This window comes from Sorex fumeus, unplaced genomic scaffold, assembly GCF_029834395.1.
Source record: "Sorex fumeus unplaced genomic scaffold, SorFum_2.1 ptg000115l, whole genome shotgun sequence".
NCBI lineage: Eukaryota > Metazoa > Chordata > Mammalia > Eulipotyphla > Soricidae > Sorex > Sorex fumeus.
This window is the reverse complement of record NW_026606172.1, coordinates 11,256,914-11,280,161: the sequence shown is the minus strand read 5'-3', so window position 1 is coordinate 11,280,161 and position 23,248 is coordinate 11,256,914. Positions and strand designations below refer to the sequence as shown.

Here is a 23,248-nt window from a genome sequence, read left to right as displayed (position 1 = left end):
TTCTCAGAGAACCAAGAGGGCAAATGTACCACGCTGACCTTGAAGCCAGAAGTCTCAAGAGACTCATTTTCTCATTAAGGATTTTATTCCCTTTAAAAGCACCATTATGTAGCTTGAAAAACTACTTTCCTTTAAGAGCTTGTTTCACAGCCTGATGTACTTTTCAGGGTAATGGCCATAGAATTTAAGTTCAACTGGCAGTAATCCTAAAGGGCAGCATATCAACTGCTCGAAACATTAGGAATCTAGACTGGAAATAAAGTGGCCTCCTGAGTGAATTTTACATTTTAGTAAGAGGATAGAAGGTGCCCTGATAAAAGGTTTAAAGGTTTTTTTGGGGGGAAAATAGCATAAATTACCTGTATAGAAGGTATGCCTATATTTCTTTCTATACAATCTGTTTTGTAAACAGTTAAAAAAAATGAAAACCAAGGACCTAACTACTTTCACAAACATTGATAGGATATAGCTACTATTGGTGCTATAATTTTAACCAGGGCAAAAATCATTATTAAACACTGGAAGTTGTCCTTTCTTCAGGGCCTAAAGGAAAAAAATCAAGTTTCTCCTCAGTTTATCCTTATCCCAAAAACCTACAGATAAGAACATTCAAAGATGAGTCAGAGTGGTACCGTAGGGAAACAGTAGAGAAGGGAATTTTATTATTCACTCTGGAGTCCATGGTCTATAACCATTTCTTCCTTTCTCTTTTTTCCCTATAAAATTTTTTCTTGCATGCATGCAGACAAGATGGTTGCTCCTAGGACAGCATTCTGTAATCTTCCAATCTGCTGTATTATTGCCAATAGCACTTTTTCAGCCAATCTCTGTGTCTAACATTTGTTTGGCTCTTCAATAGTTGTGCAACAAGACCTCTGTGATTACATGATCATTGAAAGAAAGAAAAAAAATCAATGAAGACTAAAATTCAGACTACTAGCAGAAATTTCCTATAAAGTTATTATGACTTGATCATCAGAAAGGATAATCCTTACCTGTTTCTCTATTCAGAGAGCACATAGAATGTGAAGATTGGACACATAGAACATGATAATTGGAGTTAGCATGATTTATGATTAACATCTATGCAGTATTAAGTCTTGCAACACCCTAATCCCTTCTATCTGATTCTTTTTTTTTTTTTTTTTTTTTTTTTTTTTTTTGCTATTTTAGGTCACACCTGGCGATGCTCAGGGTTTAAGTCCTGGACCTGCACTCAAGAATTATTCCTGGCAGTGCTCAGGGGACTATAAAGGATGCCAGAAATAGAACCCAGGTCGGCTACATGCAAGGCAAATATCCTACCTGCTGTACTATCACTCTGGCCCCTGATTCTTAAGAAAAAAAAATGATGTAATTCTGGAGCGATAGCACAGCGGTAGGGTGTTTGCCTTGCATGCAGCCAGCCTGGCCAAGCCAGGTTCAATTCCTCCGCCCCTCTCAGAGAGCCTGGCATGCTACCAAGAGTATCTCGCCTGACCGGCAAAGCCTGGCAAGCTACCCGTGATGTATTCAATATGCCAAACACAGTAACAACAAGTGTCAAAATGGAGACAATACTGAGCCCGCTAGAGCAAAATTGATGAACAATGGGAGGACAGTGACAGTGACAGATGTATTCTACTGTTGCATAGGTTGACTTGAATGTATTTGAGTTTAAAATATATGATGTGTGGCCAACAGGAGGAGGGCATGATCATTTAGTGTGAAGTAATTTTTTTCATCAATGAACATGTAGATACTGTAACTGATTATTAACAGTGATAGCATTATATCTTCCTCTGTTCTAGGCCCAGGATGTATAAAATCTTTGAGGGCCCCAATGGCTCTTCCCCTAGCTACCCACATTCGGGGTGGACCCTGGGCTGCTCACCCAGCTGGGGTGGCCCGGGACATGTGGCAGACAGTGGAGGAAACGAGGGCCAAGCCCGTTGATTAATCATATTTCGTTTATTCCATTCTCCTCAGGTGCCTGCCCCAGTAACCCTGAGCCCCCCATTCTAGTCTCTCACTTCCTCTCATTCCCATCTCCTCCTATAACTCCCGCTCATCTCTCTGCTCCATCTCACAGCCTGGGCTCTCTTTTTTCATGTGCCTGCTCCTGTATTCTTCTACATTCTTCTCTCTCTGCCCCCCTTGCTATTCTCAACGCGGTCCATCTTGCCACCCTATTCTCTCTCTCATTCTCCAGGTCTCTTGTCTCTCTAACTCCCCACTACTCTGGGCCAACACCACACCCAGTCTGGTAGCCAAATCAACATAAGAAAGCCCTTCCTGGTGTTGTCACTTCGCCTACTTCCCCTTGGCGGCTCGATGCCGTCATCCTCCAGAGGCCACTGGACAGTCAGGCTTGGGCCCGCAGTGATGAGACATGTTGGGCCTCACAGCCGGTCTTTTCCTCTCCACCCCAATGAGACCCCAAGTCATTGCCCACGAACGGCCTCTTTGGCTCCTGATCAAGCTGTTTAACTGCTATGATTCCAGAGACTAAGAAACTAATCTTGAAACCCAGCGGTTTTTGGCAGAAATGCTTTCAGACCACATAGTAGGTTACTGTCACCAGGCCACCTCAGGGGGGAAAGGGTGTTGTCCCTCTGCCTGCTTCCCCTGGTGGCTTGGTGGCCATCATCCTCCGGAGGCCATTGGACAGTCAGTCTTGGGCCTGCAGTGATGAGACACGTTGGGCCTCACAGCTGGTCCTTTCCTCTCCACCCCATCGAGACCCCAAGTCATCTCCCATGAACGGCCTTTCTGGCTCCTGATTAAGCTGCTTAACGGCCATGGTCCCAGAGACTCAGGAGCAAATCTCAGAACCCAGCAGGTTTTGGCAAAAATCCCTCCAGATTTAAGTGTTAAAATTTCGGAATTTCAAAATCATGCGGCTACTACTGCAGCCATGCAACATCATATGTTATTCATAACCAGCAATAGAAAACAAATTATCTACTGTTGCCCTTTCAGCAGATCTGAGTGTTGGGGTAAAATCTCAAATAATAATGGTGGGTCTGGTGTCAAAATATTGAATATGATCAAAGTAGAGGGAGAGTAATGTGGAAATCATCTCCCCAATAGGTAGGGGGATATACTGGGGTTGTTGGGGGTGGAGAATGGGCACTGGTGAAGGTACAGGTGTTTTATTGTATGACCGAGACTTAGACCAGAAAGCTTTGTAACTGTAATAAATAAGATTATAAAAAATAGGAAAAAAAGTAAGGTGGAGTTCATGCACAATTCAATCAGCTAATCAGGGGCTGAATAAATAGCAGTACTCCTGCATTAAAAGAAAAAAAAAAGAAAGCTCTTCCTGAGGGCCCACCAGGTTCAAAAGGAACACCACCTAAGACTATTCCAAAGCCCTTCCTTATTGCCCAAGGGCAAAATACCTCCTAAGGTGTTTTTCTCCTTTCCTCAGTCCAATAACTCTATCAACATCTCAATACTAGTTATTTTTGTATGGACACAGTAAGAAATAACATTGAGGCTTGTAGGGCAACTCTCCTGGGAACTTCTTGCCACAGATTCAGACTATAGCCCTCAGGCTGAATGGTCAGTGCTATGGTTAGACCATTCCTAACCCTTTCAGGGTCTGAATCTAGTTATTTCTTTTTGGATCATGAGAGCATTTGTCCATGACCAAGCTCTTAACTTATAGTTAAGCATTATGGCACTTTGGCCAGGCCCATCTCGATGCCAGGGTAGCATATAGCTTACCGCTTGCCCTGGTTCCATCCAGTCCCTCATCAGGACCCTGCTTTGGGGGTCGCTAGGAAAAAAGGGAAGCTGAGGCTTAGGTCAGAGAACAGATGCCCAGGAGGAAATTATTACTGAGAGTCACATTACAAAAGCATAGCATATACTGTCTTCTTGTGTCCATACAAAAAGGACATTGCTCTGAATAAACTATGCAAAGGATTTAGGGAGAAGAGGAAAAACAATATTTACAAGTCAACAGAGCACAAAGAAAGAAGTTGCGAATAAACACAGAGGAATGGGAGTACTGTGAAGGGAGCAACCTAATAAACCTAAACTACCTGAGGCTATGCAGGAAGGACAAAGAGTGTTATCCTATACCAGGATGCAATTCATAAAAGATAAGATGGGAGAACACAGACCATTATTTGCTTTAGAATATTTTTCCTACATATTCACTATTGAATAATGTCCAAAAGAAATGACTCAAATAGGAAACAAGACATTGTAACTGTACATCTGTCATCTCCTTTCTAGTAAAAAAGATATGAAGTATATCATCTCATGCAGAGACTAGATATCGTTGAGGAACTTTAAGGAGTATAATAAAATTGTTTTTGAGGAGAATTAGAATGGGGTGAAGTGTGAAATGATGTTGACAATCATTTCCAGTTATTCTCAAGTCTTTCTCACAATGGTATCAGTGACTGTAGTTGATAATGCTCCAAAATGATATTTTCTAAAAGAATAGAATGTAAAGGTTCTCACATACAAAAATAAGATAATTTTGTGAGGGTATTAATATGTTAATTAACTTGGTGAGAGGTATTCTTTCATACTGCATGTGTATCAGTATATCAAACCCTTATATTGCATACCATAAATATCTTACAAATTCTTTCGTCAAACATACCTCAACAAAAAAGTGAAGAAACATCAGATAAGCATTAATATCCAGGATCTGTAAAATCCTTAAATCCCAACAGAAAGAAAAAAAACTCCTATCAAAATATGGGGGGAGCAAGGGGAGATAAACAGGCATTTCCTCAAAGAAGATATAAAGAGAGACAACAAACATATGAAAAATGTTTCTTATCATTGATTATCGCAAGTCAAGATAACAAATAAGATATTACTTTACAACAGTTAGAATGGTTCATACAATAAACAGCAGAAAAATTAAGTGCTGATGGGCATGCAGTCAAACTCTTACTCTTAGAGTTTGTTGAATGGTTCAACCTCTCTGGAAAAATGTTTGGAAACTTCTCCAAATTGTGGTATATATATGCATACTATTCAGCTGTCAAAAAAGTGAAATTTTTCCATTTGCTGCAACTTGAACAGAATTCAATTATGCTATGTGTGTAAAAAGTCAGAAATCTAACCAGATGATTTGCTCAAATGAATAGTATAGAGACACAAAGGAAAAATTAGCAAATGCCCAGTGGAAACTAATCCTGAGACATGATCAATGTATTTGGAAACTGAGGTGGTATAGAATGGAGGGAACATGGCCTATAGGATAATGGTGGAGGGGGTTTTGAAATACTCATGGAGGAATTAGTAAAACATAACGACTTTATTATTATAAAGTAACAACTAACACTTGATCATTTGACATCCTGTTACTCATCGATCTGCTCAAGCAGGCTCCAGTAACGTCTCAATTCATCCATGTAACGTGCTAATGTAGCCCAATGATGTCTGCTCATTCTAGAAACACGAACAGCTTCAAACCAATCATTCAGGATCTTGACGAAGAAGTCTGACCATTTCATAGGAGCGCAGCCACGCGATCTTTTGACGTTCCATGGAATCCTGTCGGTAATGGCTCTAGTCCAGCGGTTATCTCCAAATATCATTATGTGTCCAGCCCATCTGACAGCATCCCTGATATTCGACGGAGGTTGGAACTCCAGGTTCTTTGTCTCATTTGAGTGAAGTGTGATTCTCCAAGCATAGCTCTTTTGATTTCTCTTTGGAAGACTGGAATAGCATTCTAATCCTGTTTTCATAGGGCCCAGGTCTCTGAGGTATATGTTAACGCAGGAAGAACAGTGGAATCGAAGAGATGTGCCCAGAGATGGAGGTCCTTTGTCCTCTTAGCTATTTCTTCGATGCTCTTGAAGGTGTTCCAAGCCGCTCTCTTCCTCCTGCGGAACTCAGGTGCCAGGTCATTCATCATGTTGACTTCTCTACCTAGGTACACATAGCCGTTGCATTTGGAGATATTTGTCCCATTGGGAGTGAATGCAACGTCAGGAATGAGACCATTTCTCATAAACATTGTCTTTGTGAGATTTAGCTATAGTCTGATCTTTCCACAATCACGGTCGTCATCGGCCAGCATTTGAGCCACTTGGCTGATGTTTGGTGTTATAAGAACAGTGTCATCAGCGAAGCGAAGGTGGTCTAGTTGCCAACCGTCTATCTTCACTCCCATTCTTTCCCATTCCAGTCATCGCATGACATTCTCGAGGGTGGCACTGAAGTGTTTCGGTGAAATGGTATCACCCTACCGAACCCTTCTCTTGACGTCAATGATCACCTCCCTGTAGAATGGTGAGATCCTTATAGTGAATCCACTATACAGCTCACAGAGGATTCTGATGTATTGACATTGAATGCCCTGTTTGGCTAGGGCCTTGATGACCTCTTCAGTCTCAAAGAATCAAAGTCCTTCTTTAAATCAACGAACGTTAGACAGAGCAGCATCTTGAACTCCCGAGAAACCTCAATGAGCTTCATTATTCTGTGGATATTGTCAATTGTGCAAAATACTTTTCAGAAAGCAGCTTGCTTACATGGTTGTATTTCATCTTGTGTTCTGCCAACCTTATTCATGATGATTTGAGTGAACAGCTTGTAGATGACAGACAATAGGCAGATTGGGCGATAGTTGCCAATGTCGTGGATGTCTCCCTTCTTGTACAGTAGAACAGTCCTGCTGGTTTTCTATTGGGACGAAAACTTGCATTCAGACAGGTAGCATGTGAAGAGTTGAGCCAGTGTATTGATGAGTACTGGCAGTAGGTTCTTCAGGTGTTCAGGTCTGACCTTGTCTGGACCAGGTGCTGTTTGTTTCTTAACCGATGAAATGGCTTGTCAGATTTTGGAAGGGAGAACATTGGGAATGACATATCCACCCTGCGGAATTTGGTATGTGGACTGGTGGATGTGACTATCAAATAGATCCAAATAGAAGTCATGGATAATCTTCTCCATTGGCTTTCTGGAAGATGTGATAGATCCATTGGAGGCAGTCATCTTGGTCTTGTAGTTGGAGAAGGACAGGAAGGCATTGCAAATGCTTTTCCCAGCTTCTGCCACATCTGCCAGAACTGCTGCTCTTCTCTCTTTGAGATCTTCCTTTATTTATTCTCTGCACTGCTTTGTGAGCACAGAAGTTTGCTTGCGGTTGCCTGATTCTTGTGCCAAGCCACATTGGAGAATGAGCTTGAGAGTTTTCGAAAACAGGTGTCTTTTTGTGGCTATCTCTCTCTCAGTGTTCTTCACACAATCATGGAGGTACTGAGCCAGTCAAACGTATTCCTCGTCAATGTTGTCAATGACGGCATCTTCCCATGTTGCCACAACAGTGCCAAAGAGCTCCCAGTCGGTGGTCATTCTGGAAGTTCTCTTCTTAAACTTTGCAGCCCTTTCTCCCTGCTCTGTGAAATAGAATTTTGTTAAGTAACAACAATAAAGTAACAATTTCAATATTATTATAGTCTATACCTCAACAAAATTTTTCAAATAAATAAATGTTGATAATATATGAATAGTAAAGAATCCGTATGAGGAATTCTTTTGACTGGTATCTGTTAGAATCTGAGGAGTCAGGTTTAAAGTTTCCACTCACAATTTTAAAAATAATAATAATATGTTTATTCAGAGCCTGACAAAAAGGGAGGGTCCATAAATTTACCAAAAGTTTCTATGAATCAATTATAATACATGTCACGGTGGCCTTCATCTTTTAGAGCCTAATGAACAGCCAGGTATGAGACTACATTGATGAGGCACGTGGAAATTCATGGGATTTGGGGTGGAATCGGCCCTGCTCCCCACTATGACAATGCTGCGTGTTGCCACCCTCAAACTCCTCCTCCGGCTTCTGACCGACCATGAACCCAGAGGCACATATACCAAACTCAGAACCCAGGGCCTTCTGTCAGTAGTCCCTCTAGGTTTATTACTAAAATATCAGAAACCCAAATTCACGTGGCTGCTATTGTGGCCACACGACATCATATGCTCTTCATAATGAGCAATAGAAAACAAAGCATCTAATGATGTCCTTGTGGCAGGTCTGAATGTTGGGGAAAATTGTCTGAATGTTGGGTCTTTTGTCGTAATATTGAATGTGATCAATGCAGAGAGAGAGAGAGAGAGTAAAGTGAAAATCTGCCACACAGACAGGTGGTGGGTGGGAGGGGAGTATACTGGGGTTCTTGGTGGTGGAAAATGTGCACTGGTGAAGGGATGGATGTTGATCATTTTATGACCGACCGACCAAGACTTGAACCTACAGACTTTGTGACTGTTCTCACAGTGATTCAATAAATAAAAACAAAACAAAAAAAACCCAAAACAAAAAAACTATCACTCTTGGGGCTGGAGCAATAGTACAGCGAGTCGGGTGTTTGCCTTGCACGTGGTTGATCCGAGTTCGATTCCCAGCATACCATATAGTCCCCGAGCACCACCAGAAGTAATTCTTGAGTGTATGAGCCAGGAGTAACCTCTGTGCATCACTGGGTTGACCCATGAATAAATAAATAAATAAACAAACAAATAAATAAATAAGTAAAACTATGACTTTGGGTGCTCCGGGGAAAAAAATAATAATACATGTCGAAATATAAAGGTATGTGGGAGGCACTTAATAATTATTTTTACTATATAGTATTAATAACAATACTAATTAATGTCTCTGTGGAAACTTGGAGTGTCAAATACTACACTACAATATAGTATTGATAATGTAATATTCAGTATCCATCCTTAGTACTTTCCCAAGTTATCTGTTTAACATAACAAGAAAGCCTTTGATAAAAAATTAAAAAAATCACTTTGAAGTAATTTCTTATAACCCATTTTACATCTGCATGTGTGACAACATAAACAATTTAATGGCAAAGCAATATATGAACTACTATACAGCTACTTTTAGTTTTCACTTTTAGCTTGAGTTAGTGTGACTATTTTTCAATTTTACCAAAGAATTATATTAAGCAGTTTTCTGAACCCAATTCTTGATTCCATGTCAACAATTACAATGGAAAAGCAGTGTGTCCCAGAAGCCAAAAATTTTCTAACACCATCTTCCCAGATATAGCATTTGATTCCACAGTCTTCCAAGAACATCCTCAGTTTACATGCTCATCTCAATAAGTGTTTCTGAATATGTCTTGTGGTTCTCACCAAGAGATCTTCATGACTACTTCATCAAACTTATGACTCAGGTTACAAACTCATATCATTTATCTGTGCTTTTGGTCAGTTAGACTTAAAAGTTTTTAGAATTCCCCACTCAGATTTACTAAAATATTGTGGAACAGTGCACAAAACTCAGGAAACCCAATTACTTAGAAGATCACTAATTACATACGATGCAATAAAACACATAAATCAACAGTCAGATGGGAGATATACACAGGACAGAAGCCAAACTTTGCTTTTAATGGAAGTTTTATTACGGAACCTGATTGATTAGTTCAACAACAATTGCATCTCCAGTCTTTTTTCTGGTTCTGAAGGACTGAGAAATAAGATTGAAAATTCAAATTCCCCAGTCACATGGTTTGTTTTCTATGCAGTCAGTCTCTATCCTAAGGTAATTCCCCAAGTCATCTGACTAACATAACAAGAAATTCCTTGGTTAAAAAATTATAAAATTAAAAAAAATCTTGATCACTTTCAAAACTTAGGTAATTTCAAGACTTAAAGGAGCTGTAAACTCAATAACCCTTGATTTTGTCCAACTAAAATATCAATTTTGCATTTATAGAATAAAGACCAAAAAAGTTTTAGGATATTTTCTAAGGACACACTGCTGTGGATTTTTAAAATTATGATCTAAATTTAGTCTTTTTGTCACTTAGATATACAAGTTCAATCCACAATTTTAGGCTCTTTCTTATGAACAAAATAAACTGTAGAAAATATCATGCGTAGTTGTGGGATAATGGAAAGCTTATACATCAAGAAGAAAAATATTTCATACAAAAGTAATAATACTTCCTACTACATGTTGTGACAACTTACATAACATATTGACTAAGGACTAGGAGCTATAGGTAGCAGAAAGCAATAATGAGTAGAAGAAAAATAGGAAGGGGACACTTTGTTAGTAGGAGTGCTCTGAAAACCTAAAATGTTGTTGAAGAAATAGTCTTAATAGGGAGCTGATGGATCTTGATAGAAGCCAGGGGGAAAAAAACAAAAGAATAAACTGATAAACATAGGCAAAAGAAGAGAATGGGTCCACACTCCACATTGGTTCAAGAGGTGGTTGAGAATTTCTACTGTGCTTAAAGGAATTAAGTATCATTATTATAAATGTGGAAGGTGGAATGCTCCTAATTTTCTACATATAAATATAATTTAATATAAAGGATAGTAAAGATAATTTAGAGGTTATTAAAAGGAATAAAAATTGAAAGAGAGGGGCTGGAATGATAGTACAGTGAGTAGGGTATTTGCCTTGCATGCAGCCTACCCGGATTTGAGTTTCTGCATCCCATATGGTTCCCCAAGCACCACCAGGAGTAATTCCTAACTGTAGAGCCAGGAGTAACCTCTGAGCATCGCTGGGTGTGACCCAGAAAGCCAAAAGAGAGAGAGAGAGAGAGAGAGAGAGAGGAGAAAGCAGAAGGAGGAAAGTGGGGGGAACAACAGTAAAATAATATTTACTATTCACTTAATAATCTCTCAAATTTCTTTAAATTGTTTCTAATATTTAACAATGTTTATAAAATAAATTTTATGAAAAGAAAAGGAAGAATGGCGATGTATACTTTAAACAACCCAATATAGATAAGAAAGGCCTCAAGGCTAAATAATTCCTCACTGTAAAAGGAACTAGAGAGGGTTAAAAACAGATACTTAGGGCAAACAAGGTAAGTAGAAAAAACAGATGTTTAATGTCCATAAGAGGAATGAGCTTTCCAGAGATTTCTATTATATCACAGGGTGTTCTGGAGCTAGAAGGGGCTAAGTTGAAATAACTCTACAAGTAAGGAAAGGGTAATTGAGTTTTCTAGTCTCTGAAAGAAATACCGGCCAAGTGGAATGGATTGCTTAATGCACCATCTGGAGTGGTGTCCAATTTATTCTGGGACTCTTGGGCCCTGACTAAGGAATTAGGAAAGTGGGTTCTTAAAACAAAACAAAGCTAGTCACTGAGTATCTAACGTTTCCTTTTCCAGCATGTTTTTCATGAAGTAACACTATTAGAAGATAATCTGATGAGTGTCTTGGGAATAGTGACGTATTAGGGTATCCGCATTGATCCATGGAAATGTAAATCCATTTTGTCCCAAGATCAAAGAGTAATGATAAAACAAGCTTATTTCTTCTTTGAGATAATGTTGGAGGTTAATTTATATGTGGAAATTGGGTGATTTGCATCAGAGAGTAAAAAGTAACTTCAAAAAGATTTAAAATCTCCTCCCCCTTCACCCATATATAATGGCTTTTCTATGAGAAACTGACAAGTTTTAACAGCAAATTCTTACAAGGCTGACAAATCAGCTAAATGGACTTCTTATTTTTATCACTATATAAATGAAGCATACTTGCAAAGATCAGAATGCCAATTATATTATCTAAATTTTTTTTCAAAGGAATAGCATTATAAAATTATCACAACCCAGCCTTAAACTGATAATAGTGCAGCAATGTATTCATGCCACTATCATTAGTGGCCAGGAAATGTATTTGAAAAGTAAAAAAAATAAAAATACATTGTATAATTCCCTACATATGTGTCAGAAGTATTGACAAGAGAAATGTGATATGGCTTCAGTGTTTTCAGATAAACTCCATGGATTCATTTTATAGCAGAGACCCCTTGAATTATGTTGTAAGAAAAACTGGATGCCTTTTTTGCTCAGGGCAAAAGGCAAAGAGTTGAGGGGAAAATAGAAAATCAGATTTACTTTAAAAATGAGTAGTTTAGCATGGTTATCTAATTTAACTCCTTGATGGCCTAAAATTATAATAATAGGCTATTATTTTTGTTAGCTTGGCATAAATTTTGCCTTTCCCCCACCTCTGCCTCCGACATTATGTCTCTCTTTCGTGAAAAGTGATTGAGGTAAATATGACTGCAGGTTATCCTGCCCTGAGGAAGGGGAAGCAGTATGCCCAAGGCAAATAGATCTATGATGAGTAACTCAAGGACAGACATGTGGTCCTAAGTCAAGTAGGGTGTTAAACCAAGACTCTTTCAGATATCATTAGGGAGAGAAGCTAAACTAGAAAGTCAAGTGATCAAAAAAATTCTATAGGGTGTGAGATCCCATCCCTATCCTAAAAATGAGGCCAACATGAAGAATAGAACACGCATGTGATGAACAGAACTGGGGATTGGGAAGAAGGACAGAGAGGAGACACAGTCAAAACAGCACTTACGGCATTCTTTGGATCTAGCTCTCTCTAAAACTGGCTCTTGTCCTACTGGATTTTTTTTTGTTTAAAATACTAATAATGATTCCTTTTGAATTTATTATTTTAAAAACAAATTTATATTTGGAATGCTATCACTTGCATTTAAATATTTGAATTCATGTCAATTGACCCTCATAAATGGATTTAAGTGTAAACTTTTCAATTGAGTCAAAGTGGAATATGAGAAAGTCACAGATGATGTATATTATCTTAGCCCAAGGAGATATGTATACTATACAAAAACAAAGTACCCCCTCACTATCTTTAGGAGTCTAGTCTTGTGCCCATGATAGTTGGTGGCTAAAAACAAAAATGTCAGGAAAATAACAGTCTTTTATCTTATACCCTTAGGCAAAAATAAGCAAATGGCCAAACATGGTACACCTGAATATAAGGAGAAAATACAGTTATCATATTTTTATGAATTAATTTTTATTATGTATTGCTATGAAGATGCAGAAATACAGAAATGACAGAATTAGTATACTAGTAAATTAGTTAAGAGAAGAAACATGAAAATAGAGAGATAAGCTGATTTTCTATAGCACTGTAGCACTGTCATCCCGTTGTTCATAGATTTGCTCAAGAGGGCACCAGTGACATTTCCATTGTGAGACTTGTTGTTACTGTTTTTGGCATATCGAATATGCCATGGGTAGCTTGCCAGGCTCTGCTATATGGACGAGGCACTCTCAGTAGCTTGCCCGACTCTCTGAGAGGGATAGAGGAATCCAACCCTGGTTGCCCACTATGCTATCGCTCCACTCTGAATGAAAATAGAAAATCACATCAGTTTGTGATCTGAAGAAAATGGTACAAAAAGGTATAAAAATTACATTAATTCATAATTAAAAATTTACACTCATATTAGTAAAATAATAAACATTATCATACACTTAAAACATTAAACCTAAACTATAAAATATCCAAGTATTTCTGAGAATATGAGGTGGATTGATATTTGACCAAAAAGATGCACGTAAAGGAAAAAATATAGTATACTGAACTTTGTCAAAATTACACATTTCTGCTATCAAAAGACAAATAAGAAAATGAAAATGCTCTAACAACATTTGTGATATATATGTTATTACATGTACATAATTCAGAATATTTCCACACCTATAACTCATTAAGTAGATAATATAACTATAAATGAGTTAAATGTTTACAAAAGACTTCACCAAAGAACAAATTCAAGTAGCTACTGTGCAAAGATATTTTTAAAAATTAGCCATAAGGGAAATTTAAATTAAAATCACACTGAGATAACATCAATTAGACACAAATTAAAGGACTTGATAATAGCAAATTGGCAAGGATGAGAACTCAACATTGCTGGTGAGAGTATAAAATCAAACTAGAAGCACTTTGGAAATATATTTGGCATTTAATATGAAAGAAAATATTAATTTGCCTATGTTAAAGCAATTTTTCTCTAGCTGTCAAAGAGAAAAGAAAATTTTATATTTCCATATGAGTATGATACAAAAGATTAATAGCAGTTCTATTCAAATGTATCCTAAAATGGGAATCATTTTGCATTCAGCAGTGAATTAAAAAACATTTTGTGGTATAGTTATGTACTTGAATGTTATTTTTAATAACAATTAATATAAACAATATCAACATATGAAACAGTGTGTTAATCTAAAATATATTTTATTAAGAACAAAATATGCACTAAAGATAAAGGTATGCTTCCTCTTCAGTGAAGTTCAGGAAAAGATTTTTGCTATATCCTTCATATTATTTAGACTCAACCATATCCAGGAGCTTTGTTCTCTATTCCAAATAAAAATTTCCCTTACACATCAATTTCACTCAGTCTCCCGGCTGTCTTACCTAGGTAAGGGAAAGGAGAGAAAGAAAGCAGAAAATGTTGATTGACATACTCTATTTGACTAGGCATTAATAAGATCGGTGACAGTAAAGAACCTTAAGTTTGTATTAAGTAGACATGGCTGTTGGTGTGTGGGGAAATAATAAAATCTTAGACTTTTTACTATTCCTTTGTTTGGTTTAGTTTGGTTTGTTGTTGAGGGGTCTAGAATCAAAGGCACATCTCACGTAGGCAGGGCAAGTGCTCTGTGGTTGAGCCACACCCTGGCCCCAATTCGCATTCCTGTCATAGAAAAATGAGTAGGACAGGAAGGCTACACAATTTCTAAGTGATTGCCTATGTCAACAGGGGTTAATTTGAGCATAACATAAGGTTATGTCTTAGGGTGAAAGAAGTGCGAGAAGATTGGGGTGTGATATACAGGTTTGAAAATGTGGCACAGCACTGTTGCACAGTCCTCCCATTGTTCATCGATTTGCTCAAGCGGGCACCAGTAACATCTCACAACAAATCGTGAGTCTTGTTGTTACTGTTTTTGGCATATCAAATGTGTCATGGGTAGCTTGCCAGGCTTTGCAGTGCGGGCGAGATACTCTTGGTAGCTTGCTGGGTTCTCTGAGAGGGGTGGAGGAATTGAACCTGGGTCAGTCGCACACAAGGCAAATGCTTTCGCTCCAACCTTTGTGCTTTCGCTCCAATCCTTAAAACTGTAGAACTAAGATATTTGATTTCCCTTATATCTAAGTTCTCTTATAATGCAAACAAAAATTAATGAATCATATATAGCTACTTAATAGATGTTTTATAAAGTACAATAGTATGTATGACATAAAGAAACTATAAATAAATATATACATAAATATGTATCTAGTATAGATGTAATCGTATACTACATATCTACATATGCCTAGAAAGAGAGGAGATAAGGAAGAAGATTTTGAACTATAACCAGCAGTGCTCAGGGCTTCCTCTTGGCTCTGTGTTCAGGGAATCATTCCTGGTAGTGCTTGGGGACCATACCGGGTACTGAGTAAGTAAGAGACTTAACTTCTGTGCCATCTGTCTGACCCAAACAATATATTTTTTAACAATGGAAAACCCAAAATAATCTTACAGGAATGAGTTGCTGTGGTTTTGTCATTCCTGTAATTAAGTGATGAAGCTTTATAAGACTGGGAAAACTGAGTTCTGATGGAAAAAAATATATAGCTAACCTTGGCAGCAGCAGCAAACAAAACTAAATCCTCCTGCTCATTAGTGTTTGAAAGAACATCAACATTATGTTTCATATGGAAAAGGAACAGCCACCTAAAATATATATACAACATATAGTTTTAGAGGGAATAGATTGAAACATGTTTAGGTATTAAAAAGTTAAAGAAAAAAATATGATTATTTTATTTAGGCATCATATTTCACAAAATCAAAATAATTCACAAATTAATAGCAATTCCAGACATTCAATATTCTGACTCTGTTTAAATCTACCATCAATGTCAGCATCCCTCAACTAATGAATCAATTTAACTCTGAAGAAACATTTATTATTTTCTTCTTCCCTATTTTTATTTTATTTGTTTTGATCCACATCTGGATGTGCTCAGGGTTTATTCACAGTTCTGTGTGATCACTACAGAGACCATATGTGGTACTGGGGATCTAACCTAGAACAGGACTGTGCAAGGCTTTATCTATTGTACTATCATCACTTTGGACCTGGGAACCCTGAGAGTTCTTAGAAAAGTATCAGAGGATTCTCTATATGTACAAATAAGGAAGAAGATGAAGAGATTTGGTACCCATTCTCTCAATAAATAAGGAATCCCTATAGTATAAAGAAAAGGATAGAAGAGTAGAAACTCTCAGAATGGCCAGGTCCAGATGATCACCAGCATCTACTGAGCAGTATGGCAAAGTGGAGAATTATTATATTTTTTTATGAAATAAGGGTGGTGTGGTGGTGTTATTGTTGTTGTTGTTGTTGTGCGTGTATGTGTGTTTGTAGGAGACGTTGAGTCACATGACATTAATAGAAATCTCATTAGGTAACTGTGTGGCTCTCATTAAACCCAAGAAAAGATCTAATGTGATCCCCCAAGATAGTGAGCCTATGCCTGCCCATCAGACAACTTATCAGTGGCAATATTATAAAGCACCAACAGCACAATACTTCTGCCACCTTTGATCTAAGTACTGAATTTCTTTCATTCTCACACCACTGAAAGACCCAAAAATGGAAGTAGGATGGGAAGAGAGTGAAGGAATAGTGACAGACAGACCTGAGGGCACGTTCCCCATCGCAAGTTTTCAAATTTAGATGCGAACAACATAAGCTTACGGCAAGTGGCAGATTATAAATTAAAGATGACTCTGAAGTTTGAAAGTGGAATGGTATAGACATAATACTTAACAATAGCCACAGTTACTTTTTCATATAAATAAAAGCAACTGGAAAGTAGTGGGATAAAGAAAAACTGACAGAGAAATTTAAAACGCAGTGATAGGAGAAAAATTAACTTTCCCTTCTGTTTTTTTCCTATTGAATCAAAACTGCTTAGTGATTGAGTTGTATTTGCTACCTGCTTGTGCTATGATGGAAGACTCGGCTTTATGTTCTTCTCTTACTGTAGCACTGTCCTCCCACTGTTCATCAATTTGCTCGAGGAGCTCGAGAGAGCACCAGTAACTCCATTGTGAGACTTGTTGTTACTGTTCTCAGCATATCAAATATTCCATGGGGAGCTTGCCAGGCTCTGCTGTGAGGGTGGCATACTCTCGGTAGCTTGGTGGGCTCTCAGAGAGAGAAGGTGGAATCAAACCCAGGTTGATTGTAAGGCAAATGCCCTACCTGCTGTGCTATTACTCCAGCCCATTTCTAATTATATACCTAATCACAAAACTGAGTTTTGCCACAGCATTTGATTCAGCATATTCTCTGTTTACCATTGGGATTTTGTATTGTGCATCCACAGAGACAACAATGTCTAAAAGTTACAAAATGATGCATTTTTCACAAATCAGATATTGTCAAAATTCTAAGAATAGAATTTTTCTTTAAGGTCCTTAATAAAAGAGGTTCTTAATAAGAACCTTTGGAATTGTGTATATTTGCTAAATACTAGGGATGAAATCTGTTTACTTGTGTTTATTTGTACTGTTTGACTATTTCCTTTTGAAATGAAAGTGTATGTATTCTGATAATATTTTGGTTTAATCTTAACATTTTGAGTGTTCTTTGTATACGTATAACTTCTAGTCATTTGTTTCAGTTTACTGAATGAAATAAAGTGGGTTTTACATATCCTATACCTATGAATAACTAGTTCAGCATTGACATTTTTCAAAACAACCTAAGACAGATTGTCCAGTGAAACACAGATATGCATAAGAATGATATGTAAATGATACATCAGTAGATGTTAGTACATGTTTACATATAGTCAAAACATAAAACATAATTTCTTACATATAATGTATGACTCAGAAATTGAGATGGTAGGTAACATTTTAGGATTGTTGTAAAAATTTATTAGAATTATTTATATGAATAGCCAAATACTTGCTTATTAGTATTTTTATTAACTTCAAGAATAATGCATACAAAATAATTCTTTCATCCCAAAGAACAGTATGAAATATGAACACATGCCAATTATTGAAAAAATAAATAGAACAAAATGGAGGTTAAAAGACCTAATTTTTATTGAAAAAATCTACAGTTAACTTTTACTAACATTCACTTTCTTTACCCCAATGGATGACAAATTCTTTATACAAAAAACTAAAATTCTTGGGGCAAGGTTATTGGTAGACTATGCACTTTACATGTGTGGGGCCCTGGGTTAGATTCCTGACATAACCAAATAATAAAATAAAATTCTGACAGACACTTTCCCTTTAATCTACTTCAGTCTGAAACTTCTTTGATTTTTCTTTCTTTAATGGCTTTGTAATCATTTACTGAGATTTTACATTTGTAAAATTGTTTAAAAAAATTAAGGGAAAATTTAAAAGCAAGCAGCAAGTTCAAAATGAGCATATTTTCCCCCATAGCCAATCATGTTATATAACTGGACAGAAGAAACTTAAACCATAGTCTGGAGTCACATTTAGCAAGTATTTGATTAAGATTTACTATGAGTAAAGATTTATGAGAGGATTTGGGCTCAAGGTGGGATGTAGGGGATTTCTACCAATTTGGGGACAGTATCACAAACACTATTCTGTCATTGTTAACAGCACTGTTTTAAAGCTAAAATTACAGTATTGTATCTGTTTACCTAAATCACTCTCTACATATAGTTCTCCAATCTTTAACTGAGACAGCGGAAGTCCCTAGTGTCAAATTCTAGATGTGCTTTTCTCCCTTGCAATGTTTGGATTCTGTTTCATCTGTCAGTGATCCCTTCTACAGAAACTGAAAATTCACTTTTGGATCTCTGTAAGCTCCATTTTCTTGGTTGATTTCTAACAGATGTCCTAACCTTGTGAATTCTCTACTTCACCTGCTATATTTTGCACTAACAAAAGGAATCTCTCATCCATGTAATGTACCAGTGGAAGACTCCATAGCCCAGTAGATGGAAGCAACTCTGGTTCTGGAATGCGTTTCCACCCTGAAACACAAAGTACCTCATTACAGCATGCACACTCTACTTCAAAGTTGCTTGTAAAGTGCCTGGCAATTTGATAGATTTAATGCTATGATCACAGGTCCACAGAGGTGACATTAAGGAACTAGAATGATTGTAAGAAGCCATTATTAAAATATTTCACAACCAAACATGTAATTTTTTTTAACCTGAAATAAATAGTGTTTAAGTTAGGAGTCTGGAAGATTCCCGAATAAATCACATTTGCTCCCTTTGGAATTACATGGTATCTGCATTGCATCTAATTATATTGTAGCTAAATTTTGATTAGGTCTGTCTTAAAATTCCTATGGTTTGTAAGGTCTTGTCAGTGCCACCAACGATGGGCAAGGATGTAAAATGCTCTCTTAGTTCTTAGGGCAAATACTTCATTGAGTAAATGCTGTGTTCTTACATACCTATGCAATCCGTACAAAACTAAATAAAAATGGAAATTATTTTGTGAGCTTTCCTACAACTTCAAAAAAATGAAAGAAACATACCTTGGGACTTATTTTCGAGATTCAGATTCTTAAAATTCTTTATTCTTTTATCAGTTCTGTTGCCCAAGGGGAAATCTGTACAGCAGATATCATATGTCTTTAATAATGAAGCAAACTACTAGAGTCCAAATCTTCCAAGCAGCTAAGAAACCAATTGTGTGAAAGAAATGCCAGAAGTGTTTGTTTTACCACAGCTATAAATTCAGCAACTTTCAAGGGTTAGGCTCATTTCCATTGAAGGCAGAAAGGCAAAGCTGATGAAAACATTTTAAAAATTAATCCATATGGACTGTGTCTGAAGGAAATTTCCCAGGAAGCAGATACCTTCCTTATAAGTCATAGAGGCTCTGAATCATTTCTTAGAATTTTGTTGTTGTTGTAGTTGCAGCTCTCTTCTCAAAACTAATCACACTTTCATCCCTGTAGGAAAAAAAAAAAAGATATTCACTTTAAAAGTTTCGGGTAAAATCTCTCAAGATGAGATACTTTTTCTATGATCTTATTTACAAATCTGTGTTTCAGACTGAAAACTGCAAAATTGGGGTCAATAAATTAGATATTCAAGATTTTGCTTCTAAGGACACTTGGCTACACAAGGCAGCACATTATAAACCTCAACTGACAGATGAACAATGACTGAAGACTGCTATAAAACAGAGTAGAATCATTAAAGACAACAGTAAAAATAATTGCATTTAAAACATTAAGTAAACATTGCAGGCATGCTTCCATATGGTCTTCTAGGAGATTCAAATTAATGTCTCATTAATTAGTATCCATTTGTTTAAGAAAAACACAAACAAATTAATTCAAGGTTCTACGAATTGAAAGACAATTTAGTCAATTGCTCATTTTTTTCTAAAAATAACTACAACCCATTCAGAAGAAAAATGAGTAATTTTAGTGAAAATAGAAAAGTAGTACATTTGTTTAACAGCCCAAGGCACTAGAAAAACCATGCCCTGATAACAGAGCTGTTCTAGCCTTATCTGAAAATAATCAAGGCCCAGCAATAAAACTTGGTCTATACTCAGTCAACAGAAGGATCTCATGATGTCTTGACTAATGTGTTTTCTAGCTTATGACTCATCACAGATCTAAAATTGACAAGTCACTTGGCAACAAGTTTGCTTCAGGGAAAAATCCAAATGAACTCAATGTAAATATCACTAAAAATAGTCCCTTTAATTTTAAGAGATCAAACTGAAAAAAATGCTTTCACACACAAGTGAGCTTTATGTTTTATAATTAACAAACTGCAGTTGTGAAGAAAAGATAGCTTTTCCTGACTCTCTCTGTCCTGGAGCATTTGAAAAGCCTAAATGAAAGAACCCAATGTCCTTATTGCAGGTCTGTATAATAGACAAATCCCTTACTAAACTCTCTTGACTTTTTTTTTTTTTACAACTCTAAAAGGCATGCTTATTTGACTTTCTAATCTAGAACAGGTTAGAAGCAGAAAATTGGAAGGAGCATGACCATATTGGCAGGCCATCAGAGTGCAGCAGGAAATGACAACTGACAGCATGACAAGAGGGAAGTTACAGTGACCGTTAAGAGCACAAAATAATTATAAACTGGAAATCAAACAAACTTAACCAAGATTTAAAAAGGTGAAGCATGCTGAGGTAATTCTTTCTGCACATAATTACTTTGCTATACACTCTATAATTGACATATGAAAGAATAACCATAAGCCATCAAAAAAAAACATTAAATTATGTGTCCTTCATCATCAAGGCAGAAAGTAGTTAATACAATAGATTGAATTATCCTATGCTATACTTAGTATACTTTTTTTTTTAAAGATGGAAAGCATGTGTATTTAAGAAAGATCCTTTTATGGGACCTTTTATTTATTCCCAATGGTACTAAAAAAAGATTTAAATACATTAATTCTATAATAAAAATGCCAATAGGGTATTAGTTGATAACTCACGGAATAAAAAGCAAACAAATATTTTATGTTTAATCTTAAAAGTCTGCTAAAGGGACTGGAGTGATAGCACAGTGGGTAGGACATTTGCCTTACACGCGTCTGACCCCTGGATGCAATTTCCAGCATCCCATATGGTCTCTGGAGCACCGCCAGGAGTAATTCCTGAGTGCATGAGCCAGGAGTAACCCCTGTGCATCTTTGGGTGTGACTCAAAAAGAAAAAAAAAATCTGCTAAATAGGGCCCGAGAGATAATGCAGCAAGTAAGGCACTTTGTCTTTCATTCAGCTGACTCAGGTTCAATCCCAAGTACTGCATGTGGCCCCGCAAACCCTACCAGGAGGGATTCCTGAGCACAAAGTCAGGAGTGCCCTGGACACTGCTGATCAAGTCCCCAAAATCAAAACCAGAACAAAAACCGAAAACTGCTGCATAGTTTGGTAATGTTTATGTTAGCTAACCATATCAGAATGTCAGAAAAATCCACAAATAACTTAAATCTTAATGATATTAAATTAGCAGGATATCTAGATCACACATCAGTTCTCTCCATGTAATGGCACTGGTTTCATATCTATGAGATTTGTCAGCTGTGTACTCCCCCCTGGCATTGACTCAGCCCCAGGATTAATTTCCTTCATGGTTGCAAAATGCCTTCAGCAGTATCAGGCTTCACAGATCTACAAATCAAGATGTATGAGAGCACAGGAAATCTTTTTTCCCTCTTGACTTTTCTCCCACAAAAATTCAGAAAAAGTCTCTTCCTCATCCCAAGGAAAACTTCAATTTCACCTGCATGAATTATGTTAATCCTGGTACCTAAACCCTGCAGTTAGTGGAAGGCCATTCATCACTTCACTTTGGTTCGGGGTTACTGTCCTAATCACTGAGGGATTTCCCAAGACAGTCAAGGTCAGACCAAGAAGACTTAGTGGATCCCCTTGGCTGTGGAAAAGTCAATACCTATTGGAATTTATTATTATAAGGATGAGAGGAGAAAGTGCTTTTAGTTGACAATACACATACAAAAGTAGACAGTCCAAGATTTTCTATTTCCTTTGGATCCCTTCATTAGGAGAGTTAATGATATTCAGTTAAAATATTTTGATGCAATAATTTAAACTATTTTTGCAATGATGACTGAAACATAGTTTGAATCTGTTTAATCAAATGTGGGTGAAGGATGGATTGGTATATTTTGTTTCTTTACATATTGTTTCCTTTCCTCTTCCCAAGGCAAGAGTTTTGAAAAAGCAGGCTTATTTTGTGGCAGTGGACACCGCGTGTAGGATGAATGTCTGCTCTAAGTCCAGTCTATCAAAGTTTCTTTATAACCTTGACTAGATTGTGATTTATTCAAGATCTAGACACATCCAAACCAGATTCTGTGACTTCCCAAAGTGTTTAACTATGCTCTATGGGAATCAGGGAGAGTAGTTTATTTTGTTTCATTTGGGAGAAAAAAAGGTGTTTAGTCCCAGAACTGCTGGTAGCAGCCTAATGAAGGAAGTTGGTTTCATAAGAGTCAGAATACAAATTAAAGTAGAAGGAAAGATGTAACAAAAGAGTCAGGGGACTTTGGCAAAGATTTCCTATCCTTCCATACCCCACTAAGGCTCCCAGACACTTTTTTCAGCTCCCCACACTACTTTGAAATGTAGAATTTTAGCAAGACTCTTATTGAGATGCTTAGGTAAAATTCCCTGTTCTGTGTATCTGATCGGATCATTGGATTCCTAATCCATTACCATCTCCCAGGGGGAAATCTGATCAACCTAGTTCCCCTTCATTAGGACAGTGTAACTAGAATTTCCATTTACCCCTCTCAGCATTTCCTGAACACAAACCTCATCCTTCTTCTTTGGATAGAACTTCTAACTTTTCCATGAGAATTTGGAATTAAGTCCAAAGATCTCTCTTCAACTATTGCTGCAGTTCTATTTTCTATTGCAATAGCAAGCCATGAAT

General features: G+C 37.1%; 1 pseudogene; it reads left to right on the top strand.

Annotated features, from left to right (window-relative positions):
- The first annotated feature begins 972 nt into the window (after window positions 1-972).
- On the top strand, window positions 973-1,129 carry LOC130043226 (uncharacterized; annotated as a pseudogene).
- The last annotated feature ends 22,119 nt before the right edge of the window (window positions 1,130-23,248 follow it).